Source organism: Juglans microcarpa x Juglans regia, chromosome 4S (genome assembly GCF_004785595.1).
Source record: "Juglans microcarpa x Juglans regia isolate MS1-56 chromosome 4S, Jm3101_v1.0, whole genome shotgun sequence".
In the NCBI taxonomy this organism is placed as follows: domain Eukaryota; kingdom Viridiplantae; phylum Streptophyta; class Magnoliopsida; order Fagales; family Juglandaceae; genus Juglans; species Juglans microcarpa x Juglans regia.
This window is the reverse complement of record NC_054601.1, coordinates 6746305-6757478: the sequence shown is the minus strand read 5'-3', so window position 1 is coordinate 6757478 and position 11174 is coordinate 6746305. Positions and strand designations below refer to the sequence as shown.

The following is an 11174-nucleotide window of genomic DNA, read 5'->3' as shown; positions in this document are numbered from 1 at the left end:
AAGATCATGAGGAAGATCTGTTATAATTATATTAAAAAAAAAATATCAACCCTTTTTATATTAATTGATGTGAAAAGCGTTCCTTTGTTAGGGGTATAAATTACATAAAATTAGTTAATAAAATATTATTAAAATATTATTTTTAATTTTATTTTTATTTTAAATTTTGAAAAAAAATTAAATTATTTATTGTATTTTATATACGAATTTGAAAAAATTATGATGATTAGATGAGATATTTATAAAAACAAACAAGTTATTAAGATCCTGTTTAGATACAAGAAGTGTTTTATCTCATTTTATAATCTCATCTCATCATTATAATTTTTTTAAATTTCTACATAAAATATAATAAATAATTTAATTTTTTCAAATTTCAAAATAATAATAATATTAAAAATAATATTCTAACAAAATTTTATATAACTTTCAACTTTATTCTCAATTTATTTAAGCAGTTTGACTCGTTCTTGTTTCATCAGCTAATGGCCTCAATCAAGTTTAATGAGTTTGTGAAAAGTCGAGTCAATAGTCTCTAGCTAGGACTATGATGCAATTAGGTTTGGTTATGATTTTTTACCAACCTTCTTACAATAAGGTACACTGTTGTCAACTTGTCCATGACCCAGCTTTACTCCAATAATGAGGAGGGATTTGAGAGGTTGTGTGCTTATGGGCTCTAAAATTTGGTGATTAAAGCACCCATGATTAAGCTGAATTAATGGACATGAAATGCTGTGACTCCCACGTATTAGCCTATTACCTCAGCCTCGTCTCGCATATATAGAATCTACAGCTAGCCCAAGGTTGGATCCTCAGCCCAACAATATTCCAAGTCACTAGCCGAATGAACGGGACACGATTTTAAAAGGATTTATGCTATATATATAACTTAAGAAAGGTGTTGTAAATTTCAAATATAGACATGAGCTCGCGGCCTATATATATATTATATATATATATATATATATATATATATATATATATACACACACACTTGTGCATTCCTAAATTACTATGGAAGTGAGATATAGTTTTATAAGACTAGTTAGATTAAATAAAACTACAGTCAGTACTACTTGCTGAGTATTATTTATCTAAAAAAATACATTTTGTATCCTCAAGTACTATTATATATAAGAAATTCTGCACTTAATTTGTACCATAAATTATATATACAAACTAACACATGATTGTATCCTTAAATTAACTACTACAAATTTTCAAAAGTGCACCATCATTTGATTAATTATGACACCATTAAGCGACGTGATATAGTCTTAACGATTCAATATTTTCAATATATAGTGAAAAATGTCGCTTTTCTATAATTTAAGGGTGCACTACTACTTGTTAGAAAGAACAAAGTAGAGCATGAAGACCCACAAATACTCGAAGATTCTAGAAGCAATGACTCAGCACAATCAAAACGAAAAAACCTAGAATAAGTGGCATAGTGGAATCGTCTGGAATTATTCTTGTAACAAATTATGTTATGTAAATATTCTCTAAATAGAATATTCTTCTGATATATAATAGCCTATATAAATATATTGCGACAGTCTGTAAAAAGTATTGTAGAAAAACTGACCAAAATGTCACAAGGAATCGATAGTGTGGTTGAGGTTTTTCTTCATACAGCAGGTGCATGTGCTTTCATTCTTCTTACTTTAACATGGCATTAGAGCTATCATAAAGACCTACTAGCTCCTTTTTTTTTACTTTCTTTCTTAGCACCCAAACATGAATCCTGGTCCAAAAAAACACTCTAAAACTTCCCCATCACCTTCCTCCCCTTCCATCATGAACTTTGTTTCTCATTTCGTTACTATTAAGCTAACCATAGACAATTATTTGCTATGGAAAGCTCAGGCCGTTCCCTTCCTCAAAGGTAACCAGCATTTTGGCCATGTCGATGGCACCATTCCTATGCCCTCCCCCACTACTGATGATCTTCTGAATCCTGCCTACCATCGTTGGCTCCTTCAAGACCAGCTTATTGTTTCTGCACTCAATTTGTCTTTCTCTAAACAAGTGCTTTCCCAGGTGCTTGACTGCACCACGGCCAAAGAAGTATGGTCCACTCTCCATACTGTTTTTGCTGCTCAATCATGTGCCCATGTCATGCAAACTAAATACCAGGTAGCCACTCTAAAGAAAGGTTTTGATTCCATCACCATCTACTATCACAAAGCCACCACCCTCTCTTCCTCTCTCAGTGCCGCAGGACAATCCCTCTCCCCCTCTGAATTTTCTATGTATCTTCTAGCTAGATCGGGCACTGACAATGACTCTATAGTCACCTCTCTCACTACTAGACCAGATCCTTTAACTCCTCAGCAGGTCTATAGTTTTTTGTTAAACCATGAGTCGAGGCTTGCTCATCAAACACAATGTCTTCTTTCCAGTACCTCTTTGTTGGCTAATACCACTTTGTTCAAACCTTCATCACCACCTTCACGTGGTAGAGGCCGCACCCGTGGTCTGGGTACGGGTCGTGGCCCTCCTAATTTATTTTCTCCTAAACCAAACACTCAGTCAGTTTGTCAAGTGTGCCTTAAACCAGGCCACACAGCATTAACTTGCTACCATCGATTCAACCAGACATACCAAACATCTCCTACCGCTTCTCTCGTTACTCACTTAACCACCTTCCATTCTCCCTAAGCTCCACCAAATGTTTGGTTTCCTGACACTACAGCTACTAACCATTTTACTATAGATTTCTCCAACTTAAATTTGGACTCAACAGCTTATCATGGCCCTGATCAAGTTAGCATTTGTGATGGCTCTTCTCTTTCGATCAATTACATTGGCTCGGCTCATCTTCCCATTACCTTTGGCAAATTTCTACTTTGACACCTCCTTCATGTTCCCTCTATTTCCCGCAATTTATTCTATGTGCGTCAATTCTATGTAGATAACTCTGTTTATTTTGAATTTCATTCCTCTCATTTTCTTGTGAAGGATTTGCAAACCAATGAGGTAGTTTTTTAGGGAACCGTTGAAAATGGGTTGTATATGCTTCCAGTTGATGCCACTGCCACCACCTCCATTGGCATTCTCAACTTGGTCACCCGTCCTCACGAGTCACCTCCTTTACACTCAAGAATTTTCAGCTTCCAATAACTAGTAGCACAAGTTTCACTTCATGTTTAGCTTGCTCTCAAGCAAAATCACACACACTTCCACATCCCACCTTACCCTTGCAATCTCACAAACCTTTTGAACTTATATTTCTTGATGTTTGGGGGCCGACACCTATGCTATCTACTTTGGGTTCTGGTTACTATTTAACCATTGTAGATGATTTCACCAAGTACAATTGGATATTTCCCCTTCAATCTAAATTTGATGTCTCAACTGTTTTTCTTGCCTTTTTTATTTATGTTCATAATTGTTTCTCTTCAAATGTAATTTTTGTGCAATCAGATTGGGGCGGTGAATTTCGTCCCCTTTCCCCAATCTTAAAAAAATTTGGAATTAATAAAATGATCACTGCTTCTCATTCCCATGCCCAAAATGGCAGTATTGAATGTCGTCATCACCGTATTGTAGAAACAGGGCTCTCTCTTTTAGCTCATGTGTTCGTACCACTCAAATACTGGTCTGCCGCATTCCAAACAGTAGTATTTTTAATCAATCATATGCCCACCTCCATTCTTAATAACATATCTCCATTCCAAAAATTATTCCACAAATACCTGATTACAAATTTCTAAGGACATTTGGGTCTGCTTGTTGGCCTCATTTACGCCCCTTTAATAGATACAAAATGGAGTTCAGATCTCAACTCTATGTCTTCATGGGCTATAGCTCAGATCACAAGGCCTACAACTATTTGCGTGTGCTGTCAGGTCATGTGTATATTTCAAGGGATGTTAAGCTTGATGAGCTTAATTTCCCTTTCGCTCATATGTCCAGCATGAGTCTTTCAGCACCCACGGCCCCATCTCCTAGGCTTCATAACTTTGTCTCTCCGACCATATATACCAAGGCCCAACTCTTCCTTTTCTCTACAAAGTGTTCCACCTAGTCCTTCAGTTTCATCTTGTGGGCCTCCCGTTATTACTAGAGCCCATTCCCTTTTTTCCCCATCAAGCCCATCTTCTCCTCAACCCAACTTACAAACTTCTCAAACCCTACCCGATTCTTCTCAAACCTTCCCATCGCATACACTCTCTCCTTCCTCTGCAATTCCTTCCCCTGTACACACCTCTTCAAACCTTAGCCTCCCTGAGCCAATTCCTCTTCCCAACATTAAAGCCACTTCTCGTCAAAACCGAACCTCATCTCTCTCCTCTCATCCTATGGTTACATGCCTCAAAGCTTAGAAAATCTTTCCTCCTAAACAGACAGATGGCATGGTTCCTTGACCCCCACCTAAACCTTCTCTCTCTCACTGTATCTCGACCTTCATCCATCGGAGCCTACCGTATTCACAAAGGCTTCTAAGTATCAAAAATGACGATCTGCCATGGAGGCTTAATTCCAAGCATTACTCATCAATCAAACATGAGATCTGGTACTTTTCTCTTCCTCTTTCAATATATTGGGTTCCAAGTGGGTTCTCAAAACAAAAAGACTTGCTGATGGTACCCAAGAAGGCTGTAAAGCACGACTTGTGGCTAAGAGATATTATCACCAAGTCGGTTTGGATTACACTGATACATTCAGCCCTGTAGTAAAACCTGTTACTATCCGTTTACTCATTTCACTTGTTGTATCTTCCAATTGGCCGTTGCATCAACTAGATATACATAGCATTTTTTTACATGGTGATCTACAAGAAGTTGTTTACATGCAGCAGCTTTCGGGTTTTGATCATCTTGATCTGCCTACACACGTTTGTAAGTTGAAAAAATCCATTTATGGACTTAAACAAGCCCCTAGAGCTTAGTTTTCAAGACTACGTGATCGACTACTCACACTTGGTTTTCAGAGTTCTAAATCTGATTCCTCTCTCTTTATTCTTCAAACTGCTTCCACTGCTATTTACATTTTAATTTTTGTTGATGATATTATTGTAACTGGCACTAATTTCTCTATTATTTATGAATTTATTGTTGCACTTGGGCTTTACTTTCTAGTTAAAGATCTAGGACCTCTGCATTATTTCTTGGGTATTGAAGTGTGTCGCACTGCCTCTGGTTTATTTTTGTCTCAATCTTGATACATTTCAGACTTACTTACTCGGACTAATATGCATAAGTCCAAACCTGTTTCGACCCCCATGTTTTCATCTCTTAAACTCACTGCACTAGACGGTCATTCTTTTGAAGACCCTGGTTTATATAGAAGTGTAGTGGGTAGTCTCCAATATTTGACCTTCACTTGGCCAGATATATCCTTCTATGTTAATAAAGCTTGTCAATATATGCATTGTCCCCGTGCCCCTTATTGGCAAGCTGTGAAACACATTTTGCATTATTTACGGCTCACTGAACAATTTGGTCTTCACTTTTCTTCTTCATCCTTTCTCACACTCTCGACGTACTCCGATGCTGACTGGATAGGTTTCCCTGATGATCGCAACTCCACAAGAGGATTTTGCATTTATTTTGGTAAACATTTAATTTCTTGGGGTTCTAAAAAGCAACCCATAATTGCTCGTTCATCTACTAAGGCCGAGTATAAAGCTGTTGCAAATACAACTTGTGAAGTCTTATGGTTGCAATCTCTTTTGAAGGAGCTTGGTATTTTCCTTTCGGATCCCCAACATTATGGCATGACAACTTGGGGGCCACTTATCTGTCTGTGAATCCTATTATGCATGCTCAAACCAAGCATGTTGGGTTTGACTATTATTTTATTCGTGAAAGAGTGGCTGCCTAAAGCCTCAAAGTCTCATTTATCTCCAACACGGATCAACTTGCTAATATTCTTACAAAACCACTTTCAACAACTCAGTTCAATCTATTGCGATCAAGCCTTACCATTGCCATGGTGCCACTTGATTCGAATGGGCTATTAGAAAAAATAAAACAGAGAATGAAGACCCACAAATACTCGAAGATTCTAGAAGCAATGACTCAACACAACCGAAAGGAAAAAGCTTACAATAGGAGGCAAAGTCGAATCGTCTAGAATTATTCTTGTAACAAATTCTATTATGTAAATATTCTCTAGCTAGAATATTCTTCTGATATGTAATAGCCTATATAAATATGTTGCGATACTCTATAAAAAGTATTGTACAAAAATTGACCAAAAGGTCACAAGGAATCAATACAATCTGGTTGAGGTTTTTCTTAATACAGTAGGTGTGCCTTCATTCTTCTTACTTTAACACTACAACACATCGAGTACTTTTGTAGTTTAAACTTTAGGATACATATAATTACATAACCTAATTGGTTGTTTGAGGGTATAAGCATATTTGTCCATTACCATAAATTAGAGATCATAATCATCTTCTAAATTTCCTTTTGCAAATTCTATGATTAAGAGACATATAAAGAATATATATAATTCTATATATAATGTATATTGTTGTAAGTTTGTGTAAGTTTTAGAACCCAAACAAAAAGTACTCTACCAAAATTTGATTCGCAATTTAGTAATTGAGATTGATCGATAAGGTTGATCTTAATGATCAAAAGGGGTTTTAACGACTTTTAATAACACATGCAAATTCCAAAGCCATCTTGAAATGCGAGTCTTTAGAAATTAAATACAAGAAAGATTAGGTAGCTGGGGCAAAGCAGGAAGCTTCTTCGGAGTACTCCCGGCCTTCTCTCTCTCTCTCTCTCTCTCTCTCTCTATATATATATATATATAGTTTTACGTGCAATATTTTAAATAATTAATTGAGGAAGCCTTATAGCTATTTGTGATTATCCCATGCTCCAAACACACCAAACAATGAGAAAATGCACACATATACATGCTCAAGCATGTGTGCGCAATTATCATACCCTCACTCATCTCCTCCTTGCACAAGCTGACCTTGATCATCTGCATATATATATATATATATAGTGCACTGTCTAATTCCCAAGTCATGCTGTTTAATTAATTGGTCAAAGTCAAGCAAACTCTAATTTTCTCCTTCTCTCTTTCGTTAAATCTCCTTTAATTCCACACTTTCAGCGTTCCAATAATACTTCACATGGCTCTCCATATATAAATTCAACTTATTTGCTACACGATCAAAACTAGTCAAATAGAAAATTAGATTTATTAATATTAACTCCGTCATCGATATCTAAAAGAAAATAATATAGGAGGCCGGCCGGCCTCTCATGCACAGACTAATCATATAGAATTCAATATGCTGTTCTTTTTAGTTACATGAATTTCCTAAAACTTTGACTCAAATATTCTTCATAATAAAATAAATAAATACATAATTACATGCATGCAGCAAACTATATTATAATTATTGTTGGGGTGATCTCCAATTTTTATAACTTGAAAAATATATGTATAATATATAATACATAACAGTGAACTCATCGTAATTAGAAAAATGATATTTACAATTCTAGATGGTTCAAGTTTCATGTATTCATTTTGAAAAAAAAAATAGATAAATATAAGAATAAAAGAAAAAAATTAATTTTTTTAACGATGGACTCCACTCTTTTTCAAAGAGAGGGCATTAGGTTTGCACATCATAAAATTGTATCTAACATGCATTACTTTTGTAATTAATATTAGAATCCATTTTGTCTATAGATATATTTAATATTTAATATTATGAGATTTATATGTTGTACTGTCTATCACTTCAAATCATAAACTTCGTTTGAATATATAAAAGAGAAGTTACCCTTAAAAAGAAAGTGCATAGGATGTCAATGGAGTTGTTGAATAGATTCTTGGTGTAGCTTCCAAATGTACGTCAGGACTCAGGGCCTTTGCAGAAGAAAGACCAAAGAACGTCACGAGATGAGCCGAGGCCAGCAGAGAAAGAAATTTGGCGCGAGTGCTTTAGACCGACAGTACGTACTAAAGGATGTGCCTTGAAGATGACAGGTACTCCACGCTTCCAGCGGCTTCCATTTCAAAAAGTTGCACTTGCCCTCGTCACCTTGGAGTTCAATCTCATCCTTTAGCATGTCCACTTTACACTTTTCTTCCTAAATCATGATCTTGTCTCGAGAGAAAAATAATTAAAGACGTTTTAGTAAATTATTATCTTAATTGCTATTCCAAAACGAATTCATCATGTATATAAAAAATTGATCTTTTATTTGCATGATAAATCAATTTTTAGTACGTAAAACAAATTATTATAATTATAAATCCATTAAACTCGAATGGACTCCTACAATGTGAGCTTCGAAAAGAAAGAAGAAATTACATAATATATACACAAACACAGATATGAGGCCAGCACGTTAGCTGACCCTTGGATTGTAAGTACTGTGATTTTGATAGTAGAAGGTACAAAACATTCTTAGGAAAGAACAACGTTAATCAAGACTCCAGGGCTTTGTAGATCACTACGAAACAAGGAAGGATAGCCCTAGGATTAAAAACAGTCAGCTCCTCAAAGTTGGAGTAGATCCCAGCGCAGCCAACGGCAGAATCATACAATCCACCTGAAACCGCGTTGTCCTCATCCATTGGCGTTGCATCATCCCCTATACGCCTCACCCTCCCGGCAATGACACGGCACACCAGCATGGCCCTGCGGCTGTCCGCACAACGTAGGGAGTCGTGGGCTCTGCCACTACTTGCAGTGGTGGTACACATGATCCCCTTGCACTCCTCGCCCTTACCTTGGAACCCGTGCCTAATGATGGTGCATACTCCACAAGTAGGTATAGAGCTGCACAAGTTGGACGAGCCGCTTGCCCCAAGCGTGCATGTTAAGCTGGTGCAGTGGAATCGGAGGAGCTCGTTCCCGTCAGCGGCGCATCTTGGGTTTTTCTTGTTGCTGTTCAACGCACGAGTTTTGACTACATCTCGACAGTCCTCAAACGTTGTATCGTCCTCTGGGTGTTGTGAACCTTCAATATCCGCTCAATCTTGCATAGTGAATTGTCCCTTTTGAGCCAGCTTGATTTGAAGATGATCTCCACGATGTTTCGACCCGAATCTTCATGTCCCAGCTCCGATACTGTACTCAAATCAGATGCCTCTCAGGCTCCTTCGATAAAGAAAATCGAAATAATAATAATCATAATACTAATAATAATAATGATGATAAGGAAGATAAGAATTTCACTTTACAAATTTAATGTCTAGAAAGGTATAACTGGAGCGGTCACTGACAACCAATGAAGGTACGCCGGCTCACCGAAACAGGCCCTTCATACGGGAACAGCTGTTTGGGTATACGAAATGGTCCCTACAGCCTTCTAGCTAGACCATAAAGGGCCCAAGGGGGAAGCGGCTTGATTTTGGTCTTCACGGAAAATAGTGATACGAAGAAGAGTTACGCCCAGTTTGTTTTTACCATTTTTCTCAATTTATTTTATCTTATTTTATTTAATTATTATAATTTAATTTTTTTAAATTTTAAAATAAAAATAATATTAAAAAATATATTCTAATAATATTTTATTCAACTTTTAATTTTAATTTCAATTCATCATCTATGAAAACAAACGAAACCTAAAACTATCTAGCGATAAATGATATACAAAATTAGAAATTAAATATTAATATAATTAATATTATTACCAGCATGGCGAACTGCTTGGTGAAGCTCCAAGCTTTCAACCTTCGGAAAGACTTCCCCGCACTGAGAGCAAGCACAAATAGAGGTCCTTGGAGTTGGGTACCTGATTTATTTGCTCTATTTTAATTCTCCACCATATTTTCTTGACAATTAAATCATGAAAATATAACCATTGGAAGGGGAGGGGGGCTGGGGTACTGAAAGGTACAATACCTGCTAGGGTCAACGATCATGCGACACTCATAGCATCCGGAAAGCTTTCGGAATTGCATGCCTCTTGAACCAGACGAGTACGTTGATCCACCGTTGGATCTTGCTGTTGCTGGCCTTGATACTGGCCGAATTGAAGACCCGCCGGCTACGGTTTTCCGACTCAGCAGCCCAGTTTCCTGAGTACCGACTATGCTGCCCTCTGGCGAGTTATCAGCTCTATGAACAACCCTAGTTTTCCCATGAACTATGTCCCGGAAGCTGCATATGGAGCTGCAAGAAGACCCTAGCTTCGAGTACCCAACGCCGGTGGCGCCGTTCTTTGACGGATCATGCACTGATCGGGACCCATCGATCTGTTTGCAGGTGATGAGGTTCTTGATTTGGTCCCATGAAGACGGTGGTTTTTTCTGCTTCTTTCGCTTGTGTTTGGAATATTGTTGTTTTTTAGGCTCTAAGGGCTCTGGTAAGAAAGTTAAGAGCGCCATAAAAGAGCAAACCAGGAAAATAGAAGGCAAGTAAAGCAAAACGATCTCTCTCTTTAGAGAGAGAGATAGGTGCTTTTGAAAGTCGAGCGTGGTGTGATGGGGGTGAGGGATCCGAGCTAGAGAGGTAATAAGGAGTCAAAGCGGGTGGGAGTGGTGGGTCTGCTTTTGCTTATTGTTCCATGGACATGGCCGATCGACTCTCTCTCTCTCTGCTTAATTTGGATTAACTTAATTCAATATGTGCTTGTCTTGCACACTACGAATTATGTGCATCTTTGGCAGCTAATAATCTCAGCTTGATGGTTGACCTTCTGTTGACTGGATGCATGGCTCGATTTATTTAGAGGAAAGTTCATCGTGTGGTTCAGGACTATCCAGGTGCTAATTGTCCCACTGCTTTCACGGTAATAGAGATTAATCTATGTTTGGACGTTCAAGCGTCACTCAAGATGCACGTATGTACATGCTTTTTTGTGAGTACAGCTTGGAACACTAGGGGCTTAAGTGTTTCACAAGCTTACAACTGTACGTTAATTGTCATCACGGGTTAACCAAATCAACACATGCACCCCTTTTGATCAGTTTCTTTCTGCAGTGCTACAAGGACCGATAATCAACCAAAGAATTCAAACCGACAAGTACAAATCTATTTTTATATTTTTGTCTTTTTTTATCATTTTTTATATATATATATCTTTAAACATTTTTAAAAAAATAGAAAACATATCAATTCATTAATATTTACTTTTTTAACCATTAAGTAAAAAAAATATTTTAAAAATAAAATAAAAATGTCACTTTTATGAATTCAACCAGCATTTTCCTTCTATTTCCTTCTAGAA

General features: G+C 37.1%; 1 pseudogene; it reads right to left on the bottom strand.

Annotated features, from left to right (window-relative positions):
* Positions 1–8316: 8316 nt before the first annotated feature.
* Positions 8317–10572, bottom strand: LOC121262972 (annotated as a pseudogene).
* Between the last annotated feature and the right edge of the window lie 602 nt (positions 10573–11174).